Below are 13,290 nucleotides of genomic sequence, written 5' to 3'. Positions count from 1 at the left end.
ATGCTAAAGGTGCCTACGGGCTATTATACTTACATGTGCCTATGAAGGGCTATAATGACACCCCGAGCTTATAACGCCGGGTAGGATATATATGTATATGAATATGTATAAAGTATGTATATGATTACGAAACACGCGCACACCTCTACAGATGGTATGGATACCCCTGAAGCCTTGGTAGGGCCAGGTATGAGTAACCTTGAGCCTTGGTTGGCCAAGTATGTATGAAACACCGATCCTATGAAGTCGGGTATGCTATGTAAATGCCATGTATATGAAATGACTATGTATATAATATGAATATGAATGTGATAAGACTATGTATAAGAATACGAATAAGGACATGTATACGAATATGAGCACCAGTATGGTACGAGTACTATTATGGAATACAGATGATGACGTAGGTGTACAAATACGTATGAAAAATGGAAAGTCCTACGAAAGGCAGGTAAGCGCTATGATGATGATATTATTGTCCCCCCCCCCCCTCCTATGCTATTTCATATGTTGTTCATGATGCTTATTTATTGATGTTGCTCATGCTTTACATACTCAGTACATTCTTCGTACTGACGTCCTTTTGTTTGTGGACGCTGCGTCATGCCCGCAGGTGCACAGGGAGACAGACTTGATCCATAACTGCCTATTCGGAGATTACATAGAGAGCTCCATTTCCTTCGGAGCCATATCTTTTGGGTACTCATTCTTTTGTGTATATAATTATGGGCATAGCGGGGTCCTGTCCCGCTAATGTGATATGTTATACTCTTAGAGGCTCGTAGACATGTGTGTGTGTGGGTAGATGTGTTTGGCCTTGTCGGCCTATGTTTTGTATATCATTTTGTCGGCTACGTTGGCCCATGTACATTGATGTGGCATAGATGCCTATGATGATATAAATGTGCTGTTGTCCAAATGGGACTAGTTGACGAATGAATGGAAATGCATGTATAATTATGTGGCTCACCTAGATGTAAGCATAAGAGTAAGCTAAGAGGGTGCCCGGGTGGGCTAGCACCGGGTGCTCGTCGCGGCCCCGGGTCGGGTCGTGACAGTGCTTCTGGTCTTCTTAGTACCTTTTGCTTTGTTTGTCTTAAGAGTTGAGTGTGCTGTTCGAGCAAAAGTAGTTCTCACTCTGGATGTAGGTTTACTCCCAGATCTTTTTCTTAACTTGAAGACAAGTGGTATGTTCTGTTCATCAGATTCATTTGCATGATTATTTTGACCATGATCTTTCTAAGGTGCAATCTCTGCCAAGGGTACAACATTATGGGATATAGGTTCAGGATTTAACATCAAGTCTTGATTCACGTTAAAAGAACCTGGTTTCTCATCCTGCACAGGAATTGTCCTGTGTTCAGATTCAGACATTTCTTGTATTGAAGGACCAGGTCTCTCCTTTTCTTTTTCTGAAAGTCCAACATTCCAACCCTTCCTAAGAATGGCACCACTATCCATCTTACTGGATCTATTTTGAACAATCCCAGAGATGGTCCCGTCCACCTTTATAGGCGATTCCTCTACTGACTCTTCTACTAAATCATCTCCCTCTCTATGACACCCAGAAGTAAGAGAGTTACCCTTTTTCTCATTACTATCTTCCTTAATCCCCATGTTGATTTATCCAGTTTGCTCCTCCTTATTGCACACAATTTCTTCGTTATGCATGTCTTGAGAGATCGGGTTTTCGTTCTTTTGACTAGATTTCTCTGTTCTCTCAATAGATTGACTAGTAACTTCTACTTCATTTTATTGTCCCTCCATTTCATCAGTATCTTGAAAATATTTTGAGACAGATGCGATGTGTTCACTACTGACAGAGTTAGGTTTCTCAACTTAGTTTGACGCTTTTAGAGGAAGTGCTGACTCTTTAGGCGAGTGACTATTGACAGGAGTTTCTGGTGAAGAGACAAAAAGGTTATGATCTAAGAAAGTTTGTGGTTTTGGGGAAGACAAAGGCTGATTTAATTTGGGTGAATTTTTGGATTTGCGTGGAGAAAAGGTGAGGTTTGTCTCAGAAGGGGATTGAGAGGTGAATTCTTTGTTAGACATTATGAGATTTTACCTTAGAGAAGGATGAAGAAGGCTGTGTGTGTGTGTGAGAGAGAGAGAGAGAGAGAGAGAGAGAGAGAGAGAGAGAGAGAGCAGTTTGTGAGATGATGAGGGGAAGTAAGAGAGTGATTTGAATTTTTAATTTCAAGTGAGGGAATAGAGAAGCTATTATGGGTACTTGAAGAGGGTAAAGTGATGATTGGGTCGGGTTAGAATAGGTGTAACGTTCAGAGGAAGTTTTAAGCATTTCAGCGAAGCAGTTTTGATGACATGGCACTTAAATGACAGTTTCAAATTTATGCAGGTGATGAAGAGATTACTAACTTGAGTTGCAGAGACCAGGTTTATTGACTCCTTTTGTTGATGTCATCATTTTTTTTTTTTATAAAAAAAAATCTTGGCAATCATTCTGGCTTATGCCATGTCTCTTTAAGCTTGCGTTGTTCTAAGACATTCATGCGTGTGGACCAGTAACAATACATATATAAGTTAGATATTGCGGAGGAACACTATTCAACCAGAATCACTAAACGTCACACTCTCTTTGAGACATAGGAGGGATCAGGTCTCTTCATGTTTGCTTTTGACGTGACATCTTTGAATCTACATCTTTACTCTGAGCCTTCTGCACCTTTGCTACATCTCCTTCAGAAGTAGCCATTTACAAAGTCTTGGGAAGGTGTCCTTCCACAAACACACACCTTCCTTTTCTCCATTTAGGCAGATCTTCTCTTTTCTGGTTGTGATCAGGTTCCTCCTTTTTTGTCTTCTGTTTAGCAGTGTCTTCATTTCTCCTTGGTGCATTGGTTTTGATATGATGATTTTTTTTTTTCCAGAGAACTGGATTGTTTGCAATGAGAGCACTCTGATCCTTCTGCTTTAAGATTGCTCTTGCCAAGGGAATGATAGGAGGCAATGGTCTTTTGAGATCCACATTCTTGTCTGTCTTGTATATTAGTCATATCTATGGAAGGGGTTGAGGAGCAGGTTTTCTGCGGAGATTTTTCCGGCTTGATGTTCACTTTACATAGTTTTTTCCTGAGGCTCCTTATGCTTATGCTTCTCAGCTTCAGGGCTTCTTTTGATTTGCCTAAGTTTACTCTCGTGATCACCCTGAGCTTTGTCTGATACCTCAGATGGCGTATTCATCAGTTTTTTGATGCTGTTGCTTAGAAGAAGGTTTTCTCTAGTAACTTCCTCAACTTGTTCTTGTAGATCTATGATGCATATGACCATGTCATCCCTCTCTTGTTCTGTATTGTCAAGTTTCTCAGCTATCTCCATCTTCTCTTTAACGAGTCAATGAAGCTCATTTATCAATTTTTTTTACCAGGGCGATTAATCTTTTGTGAGAGTGACCTTCGATTCTTGCTTCATCGTCAAGAGGATCTTCCTAATTTTCTTTGGTTGCATCATTAGCGCCAGAGTTTTTTCCAATGCTGAGATCCGTGACACTCATTGAGGAGTCATCGTTAACTCCAGAGTTAGATGTATCATGTGAGTTGGTTTCCTCTTCGAATTCACTCATAGAGTCCTTCCATGCATTCAAGGCTTGCCTCATTAATTCTTCAGCTGTCTCATTTCTTTTCAACCTTTTGTCGAGCTCCATATTTATTGTAGCTGTTCCGTTAAGGTTGTCCTTGAGGTTTTCACTGTGACTCCTTTTCATTAGGGTCAACACCTTTCCGAACGATTTTCTGAAACCTATGAGTGAGTTATGAGATTTTTAATTCGTCATCATCATTTGATTCACTTCCTCCCTCAGCATTCAAACTCTTTCTCTTCTCTTCTTTGTTTGGTAGAGCAGGCATGTGAACGATCCTTTCTAGGTGTTAAACTTTTAGAAAGAGCCTGCTCTGATATCAATTGATAGAAGTTGTGCGTCCACCAAACAATAAATGGGGGACCTGGTTGGTTACCAGTTCCCTGATGCAGTGCAGTAAGTAAATAACACAGGATATTACCGTGGAAAAATCCTTCCTCAAGGGATTAAAAACCACGACCTACCACGTAGGATTTCAACTCGACTACACCGAGCAACTTCAGATGACAACTCTTGTAGACTAAGAATTAACTCACATAATCCCTCTAACCTTACAGTACCCTACTGCAAGAAAATCTTGACTACCTCTAGCCAAGCCAACTAATACAACCTAGACTAACTCTATCCTTGTGTACCACTCAAACGCTTGTGAAGATCCACTTCCTACAAGCAGCCTTTGAGAGTTGAATGCTGATTGACTACCTCCAGCCAAACACACCAATACACCTTGACTAAATTTAGCCATGGGTACCACTCAATAGAATGAAGGTAAACTACATATTCATAACTATTGAGAATTCAGAGTACCTACAACAACTTCCTTTTGAGAAGAGTAGGTTTACAGGTTTAAGAACAAAAGCACAAAAACTTAACACTCTTAGGACTTAACACAGCTTCAGTTGTAGAAGAACATGTCCTTGGATTTGTTGAAGCTTTGTTCTTGAACACTCCTTGATGGGTGGAGACTTGCACTTTTAGATTTGAATGATTTCTGGATTTCGCAAGAATCAAATCTTCACTTTAGCATGATGTTTGAATATGTAGAGGGAGAGTAAAGGTGATAGCCCATAAAGCAACTCTGCTGCTGTATGCTTCTCTGTTGTACTTCTACAGTGGCATCAGCTTTACAACTATAGAGTTGACTGTACAATATTTTAGGAGACCTGGTCTTTCTATCATCGTACCTGGTTCCTCGTGTAGGTTTGTCAAATCATCTAAACACCAAAACAAAAGGTAGCATAGTTTATCACCAATGACGAAATTGAAGTGACGCAACATCTTCAACCTGTGGAGATTAACTGTGAACATAAACTGGAGGAAGTTTTTAAAACTATTTTTTGCCTCCATAGTGATTTTGACATCCATTTGAACAATTGGTATGACACTAGGCAGACTTTCGACTAATGCGTCCTCTTTATCTTTATTTGGAATTATTATGATGGCTATATTCATATATGTAAAAATTTGTTTGTTGAATAACGGGAAAGGATTATTCCCCGCATTTGGAAGGCAAGGGAATATTGAGAAGGTTAAAGAAGTCCGTGAAGAGAGTTTTGACTTTAATTATGATGACATATTGCCTTTTTTGGGTTCAAACAACTCCTTGGGGAAGATCTCAGAAGCTATAGAGTTGCTAAATTTTGTGAACGATTGGGGATCAAGGTCTAACAAATTATAATTGCTTCCTCGATTGTTATTGATTACAAAGTTCAACATATCGATTCTACTTTGGGTGAGTACCGTGTAACAAAACCTTCTTGGGGTATCCGTACTATACGGTTGACCTTCGAATTCCAACATAGCAAAAAAGCCTTCATAATCCAAAGTTCTAGGTAAGAGTTCTGGTGATCCCCTAGGGAAGGTGTTAGGCACCCTAGTTTTAAGGATCTGTACTATACGGTTGACCTTCGAATTTCAATGTATGAGTATTAGCATGAACTATTTATTTAGTATTTATTCCCGCATTTATAAAATCTGTCATTTGCTTGCATATCATTTGCTTTAAAAAAAATTTGAAATATATTCCCTTTATATATAGGGTAGTTTAGGTCCGGATTTATAATATCCGGATAAGAGTAGTTTCCTTTTATATATAAGGATAATGCATTTTATAAGTAAAAGTGTAAAAAGCTTCTAGTTTTTAATATTTATGATTGTATATACTTGTTATATTCTTACATTTCATTCGGGTCAATCCGCATAATACGTTTGGAATGTCTTATCCTAGACACTACGTATTTACGCATATTTCCATTCATTAAATAGTTTTGACTTAAAATAATCCGTTTGGGGTTCTAAAACTAGAAAATACAACTTTATGAGTATTATGTGTATATATATAGCCTTGTATATGTATTTTGGGCACGACGGGGTCTTGTCCCGTCCCTATGTTCAGTTCCCCAGTAGAGGCTCGTAGATACGCAGTGCCGGTTAGATGGTCTCACGAGATCGCTGCTGTATATCTATACCTATATATATTGTTTTTCTAGCCCAAGGGCGCATGTACATGAAAGTATTTTATGTTTCCATACGAGATATGATTTTTCCTACGCTATGAGTATAAAGATGATAAAAAGGGTATAAAATGAGTAAAATGAGCGATAGAACGGGCGGTGCTCGGTGGTTAGCCTCGGGTACCCGTCGCGGCCCCTAGCTGGGTCGTGACAAAAGTGGTATCAGAGCAGTTCGGTCCTAGGAAGTGTCTATGAGCCGTGTCTAGTAGAGTCTTGTTTATGGTGTGTTGCGCGCCACATCAATAAACAGGAGGCTACAGGGCATTTAGGAAAAATGACCATTCTTCTTCTATGAGATCGTGCGATAGAGCCATGTGTAAGATTTTATCCTCCCTAATAGTGCGTTATGATTTCAGAATGCCGCCAAAGGGGAAAGCTACAGCCGCCCGGAAGGGCAAGACTACGACAAAGAGGCGGGTAGAAAGAGAACCTTCATTGAATATAGAAGAAGGCGAATCGCATAACGAGGCCTCATCCAATACTTCCGCTACCCCGCCTAATGTGGGAGAGCAAAGAGGAGACCCAGCTCCAATCCCTCCGCCGGCTGCTTCGGGTCAACAAATCACCGAGGCCATTCAACTATTGACACAATTGGTTGCCGCACAGGCACAACGGCAGAACGTGGGTTCAAGCGATCGGGCAGCGAGTACAAAGGCCCGTGATTTTATGAGTTTAAATCCTCCAGAATTCTTCGGGTCAAAGCCGGATGAAGATCCGCAAAGTTTCGTAGATGAGATGTTAAGGACATTAGAGATTGTCCATGACTTTGAGACCGAATCCGTAGAGTTGGCATCTTATAGACTCCGGGATGTGGCAATGATTATAGAGGGGGATCAAGGCAGACATATTCTGGGTACTCAGGCCAATCGGTGACAAGTGCACCTCCTCGATTCACAGGTAGGAGATTTGATCGCTCTTTCCGTTCAGGTCAGGGCTAGAGGTTGAGGGCTTCAGGTCCCTAGTTCAAGGAAGATTATAGTCAGGGGAGACCTCAGTGCCGCGATGCAACCAATGCGGCAGATTACATTCCGGGAAGTGTCGTCAGGGTTCGGATGCCTGTTATACTTGTGGTCAGGTGGGGCATATGATGAGGGATTGCCCGTCGATGAGTGGTAGAGTTGGAGTTCAGCCTACAGGTTCCGCAGCTGGCTCTTCATCAGCACGCCCGATAGGGCAGACCCCCCAGATGATAGCAGGCCGAGGTAGAGGCCGAGGGGCAGCATCTACTTCAGGTGCCACTCAGCCCCGCGTATATGCTTTAGCCGGACGACAGGATCTCGAGTCCTCTCCGGATGTAGTTACAGGTATATTATCTGTATTCTCTCGTGATGTGTATGCATTGATAGATCCGGGTTATACATTCTCTTATATTACCCCATATGTTGCTGGTTGTATTGGGGTGAAACCCGAGTCAATTAAACCCTTTGAGGTACTCACTCCGGTTGGTGATCCCGTGATAGCAAGGCAGGTGTATAAAAATTGTGTAGTTGTGGTATGTGATCGCCAGACAAAAGCTGATTTGATTGAGCTGGAAATGGTAGACTTCGACGTCATTATGGGTATGGATTGGTTGGCATCATGCTATGCTAATGTCAATTGCCGAACGAAAGTAGTTCGATTCCAATTTCTGGGAGAGCCCGTGCTTGAATGGAAGGGTAATGCAGCATCACCGAAAGGTAGGTTTATTTCCTACCTTAAGGCAAGGAAGATGATAGCCAAGGGCTATATTTATCACTTAGTTCGGGTTCATGACACAGAGGTAAAACTGCCAACTTTCCAGTCAGTTTCGGTAGTGAATGAATTCCCAGATGTGTTTCCGGACGAACTTCCAGCCCTTCCTCCAGAAAGAGAGATTGATTTCGCCATTGATGTGTTGCCGGACACCAAGCCTATTTCTATTCCTCCTTATCGAATGACTCCGGCAGAACGAAAAGAGCTAAAGGCGCAGCTAAAGGATTTGCTCGAAAAGGGATTTAGTAGACCCAACTTATCACCGTAGGTAGCTCCAGTCTTGTTTGTAAGGAATAAAGACGAATCTCTACAAATGTGTATTGACTATAGGCAGTTGAACAAGGTGACGGTAAAAAATAGATATCCCCTTCCGAGGATTGATGATTTATTTTATCAGCTACAGGGTGCCAAATGGTTTTCAAAAATATATTTGAGATCGGGCTATCATCAAGTAAGAGTTAGAGAAGTGAATATTCCCAAGACTGCCTTCAGGACAAGATATGACCATTATCAGTTTCGAGTAATGTCATTTGGGTTGACTAATGCTCCGGCCGTGTTTATGAATTTGATGAACAATGTATTCAGACCTCTCTTGGACTTATTTGTGATAGTATTTATTGATGATATTTTGGTGTATTCTCGCACGGAATCAGAACGTGCAGATCATTTGCGAATTGTTCTTGGCATTCTTCGAGCCCGAGAATTGTATGCAAAATTTTCAAAGTGTGAGTTCTGGCTGAATTCTGTGACATTCCTGGGCCATGTCATTTCGAATGATGGTATTCGAGTCGACACCCAGAAGATTGAAGGTGTGAAGACTTGGCCAAGGCCTACGACGCCCATAGAAGTTCGTAGTTTTCTGGGTTTGGCAGGCTATTATCGAAGGTTCGTAGAGGGTTTTTCGTCTATTTCAGCCCCATTGACGAAGCTAACCCAGAAGTCAGTAAAATTTCAATGGAACGATGCTTGTGAGCGCGGCTTCCAAGAGTTGAAGGACAGATTGACCTCAACTTCGGTCTTAACACTTCTAGAGGGACCAGATGGCTATGTTGTGTATTGTGACGCTTCCGGCGTCGGATTAGGATGCGTATTGATGCAGCATCGTAGAGTTATTGCATACGCTTCGAGACAATTGCGGAAACATGAACAGAACTATCCAACTCATGATCTTGAATTGGCTTCAGTTATTCATGCCTTAAAAATGTGGAGACATTATCTGTATGGTGTGCATGTTGATATTTATACGGATCACAAAAGCCTTCAGTACATTTTCAAGCAGAAGGAATTGAACCTGTGGCAGAGACGGTGGTTAGAATTGTTAAAAGATTATGATGTAAACATTTTGTACCACCTCGGGAAAGCGAATATAGTAGACGATGCGCTTAACCGTAGATCAATGGGTAGTTTATGTGAAGTCCCTCCGGAAAGGATAGAGATAATTCATGAGCTCCATCAATTAGCTAAACTGGGAGTGCGTGTAATCGATTCGGGTGATGTAGGGATTAGTATCAATGATCCCACAATTTCGTCCTTGGACATGGAAGTGAAATAACGACAATATGGAGATCCTCAATTGTGTCATTACAGTGACACGTCTCATGGAAAGGAAAAGTCCCCGTTTGAAGTCTCTATGGATGGAATTCTTAGATATCGAGGCAGGTTATGTGTGCCGAATGTAGCAGAATTGCGCCGACAAATTCTAGAAGAAGCACATTGTTCTCGGTATTCTATACACCCTGGTGCGACCAAAATGTATCATGATCTCAAGACGATGTATTGGTGGGATGGCATGAAGAGAGACATAGCCGAGTTTGTGGCACAGTGTCCAAATTTCCAACAAGTAAAAGCTGAACATCAGAAGCCAGGGGCTTGTTACAGGCAATAAAAATCCCTACTTGGAAATGGGAAGTGATAAACATGGATTTTATAGTGGGATTACCTCTTTCCCGTGGCAAGTATGACTCTATATGGGTGATCATGGATAGGCTGACGAAAGCAGCCCATTTTCTTCCAGTCAAGACCACGTACTCAGCGGAAGACTATGCAAGGTTGTATCTCAAAGAAATTGTGCGACTTCATGGTGTTCCATTATCCATCATCACAGACAGAGGAGCACAATTTACAGCCAAGTTTTGGAAATCCTTTTAAGAAGGTCTAGGCACTCAAGTGAAGCTTAGCACGGCGTTTCATCCACAGACGGATGGGCAAGCCGAGCGTACCATTCAAACCTTGGAAGATATGTTACGAGCATGTGTGCTGGATTTTGGTGGAAGTTGGGACGATCATTTGCCACTAATTGAATTTGCATATAACAACAGCTATCATTCCAGTATTCAAGTGGCTCCATATGAAGCTTTATACGGAAGGAAATGTAAATCTCCAATTGGATGGTTCGAAATGGGAGAAGCGCAATTAGTAGGCCCTGAATTGATTCAACAAGCGGTGGAAAAGGTTAAGGTGATTCGAGATCGATTATTAACAGCCCAAAGTCGCCAAAAGTCCTATGCAGACAACCGCCGACGAGACTTAGAATTTCGAGTTGGTGATTGGGTATTCCTGAAAGTATCGCCAATGAAAGGGGTGATGAGATTCGGCAAGAGAGGGAAGTTAAGTCCCAGATACATTGGACCCTACAAAATCATCCGCAAGGTGGGTCAGGTAGCCTATGAATTGGATTTGCCTTCGGAGCTTGAATCAGTTCATCCAGTCTTCCACGTTTCGATGTTCCGCAAGTGTATTGGAGACCCCACCAAGATTGTCCCGATAGATGATGTGCAAGTGACAGAACGGCTTACCTATGAAGAGGTGCCTATTGCTATTTTAGATAGGCAGGTGCGGAGACTCCGAAATAAAGAGGTAGTTTCAGTCAAAGTCTTATGGCGAAATGATAACCGGGAAGAAATGACTTGGGAAGCAGAAGAGAACATGAAGTCCAAGTACCCACACTTATTCCAACCCCCGGGAGAGATCCAAGACGAAACGCTGACGATATGAGGTATGTACGCTTTATTTTTACGCTTTTGGTCGTGTGTGGCCATGGATATGTTGATATTGTGATGTAGCCCTGTGAGGCGATGATATTATGGGTTGTTGTGACAGGTTGGTAGTGTCAAATTACGGGGGAAACTCTGGCGAAATTTTCGTAGAATCCCGATTGTTTAACATTCGAGGACGAATGTTCCAAAAAGGGGGGAAGTGTGTTACACCTCGAAAATTTCCCCGCGAACGTACAATGAAAAGTTGCAGGTTGGCACTTTGATCCAGTTGGTCGTAAAGTGGAATACGACCCGTAAAGTGATTTACGGACCGTAAACTGCTATCGTCCTCCAACCTTTCAAAAATTTCAACTTTCTGTCAAATGCTTCAAATGGTTAAAAACGACTTGGAATACGGACCGTAAATTGAAATACGACCCGTAAACTGATTCGTAAACTACATGATCTCCAGCATGCCTTTCTGGTTTTGCTATGCTTTAATACGGTACCAAAGGACGGACCGTAAACCAGAATTCGGCCCGTAAAGTGGGGTGTACGACCACTGTGCATCCCGATTACTGTTCAAAAAAAAAAATCAGATTTTGTGATTACTATAAGGGACCCTTTTCATTCATTTCATTTCAATTTTCTCATCTACACCACTCAAGAACTCTCTAGAAAATTCTCCAAACACTTCAACCATAAGAATAACAAGCAAAATCAATGATCAACAACATTAAATCCATGAAAGAAAGTGTGTGAAACTCAAGTGAAGTTCATCTAAACCAAGAAGTTCAAAAAAAGAGTGAAGTAGGGTTTTGGTGCTAGAGGAGTAAATCCATTCAAAGCTTGTTCAACCATCATCTAAGGTTAGTTTCATGACCATTTCATGTTGTTTAAGGTATTGGAAGGTTAAGACACCCGAATTGTAGAAAAGCATAGCAAATGGGTCATAAATGAGTGAATAGTGCCATGAGTGAATGGTAGTTGTATTGAATCATGAATGTTAGTGTGTTGTGAGTATGAATACGTTATAAATGACATGTAAACCATGAGATAAGTGTGATACATGAGAAAATACGATAGTGAACCCAAAACCATAAATGTGGGAAAAATGAAGAGAAATGGTGGATCGTGGTCATTGTATATGAATGATGATTGTTGATTGCTATATTGTAATTGTTGTTGTGGGTGTTGGAAGTTGACATGAAATATGGGAAAAGTAGTGTAAACAAAGGAAGTGCTGCCCAATTGTCTCTAGAAATAGTAGTGCGTTCATATAGTCGATTAATTAATGTAAATGCGAATCCTTTTTTGAAGGTAGAAACGTAACATCGAAGGAGGACAAGCGAGCGATAGTTTAGTTAAACGTCAAAGGTATGTGAGGCTAGTCCCTTCTTTCTAATGGCATGAATCCTATAGCGTAACTTGTTTCTTATCCATGAGCCTATGTCTATAATTAGCTACACAAGGTAATGAGTTAAAGTATTGAAAGTCTAATGATGTTATTTATCGCTTACACTCACATTATATGCTAATTCCTTCAAGGTGAGGCAGAATGTTCATGATTGTTCCATAATGCAATCGGGGGATCACGACCTTATGTCACCCCGATAGAGTATGTATTATGATAAGTTAAGCATATTGTGATGAGCATATGATGATATTACTATTACACCGTGCCTATTTGGCCGGGCAATCACCGCCATGGCGGGCAGCTATGCGATACACCATGGCCAGATGGCATGGGCAGACACCACTAGTGGGCGGCATGAGATGTTACCCCGGACGCGGGAGGCCTGGACGCGGGCTCATGTTATGATTATCACACCGATCCGATATGGACGGGCAGTTTATACATGATGCATATATGATATGATATGATGATGAGCATGAGTAAGACATCATGATTTGTTTTCATGTAATTGGTAGTTAGATTCCGATGTTCCATATGAGTATCTTCTTTATATCATTATCTTACTTCATTGTTTATGCCTCTCATACTCAGTACAATATTCGTACTGACGTCCGTTTTCTTTGGACGCTGTGTTCATGCCCACAGGTAGACAGGGAGGAGAGCTCGATCCAGATCCGTAGTAGCTGTCAGCCGATTGGAAGCCCTCCATTGTCCCGGAGGCGCTTATGGCTATTCTTTTGTGTATATATATAGCCTTGTATATGTATTTTGGGCACGACGGGGTCTTGTCCCGTCCCTATGTTCAGTTCCCCAGTAGAGGCTCGTAGATACGCAGTGCCGGTTAGATGGTCTCACGAGATCGCTGCTGTATATCTATACCTATATATATTGTTTTGCTAGCCCAAGGGCACATGTACATGAAAGTATTTTATGTTTCCATACGAGATATGATTTTTCCTACTCTATGAGTATAAAGATGATAAAAAGGGTATAAAATGAGTAAAATGAGCGATAGAACAGGCGGTGCTCGGTGGTTAGCCCCGGGTACCCGTCGCG

The sequence above is a fragment of the Lycium barbarum genome, chromosome 5, assembly GCF_019175385.1.
Source record: "Lycium barbarum isolate Lr01 chromosome 5, ASM1917538v2, whole genome shotgun sequence".
Lineage (NCBI taxonomy): Eukaryota > Viridiplantae > Streptophyta > Magnoliopsida > Solanales > Solanaceae > Lycium > Lycium barbarum.
The sequence above is the reverse complement of the archived record's forward strand: the minus strand, read 5'-3'. Positions refer to the sequence as shown.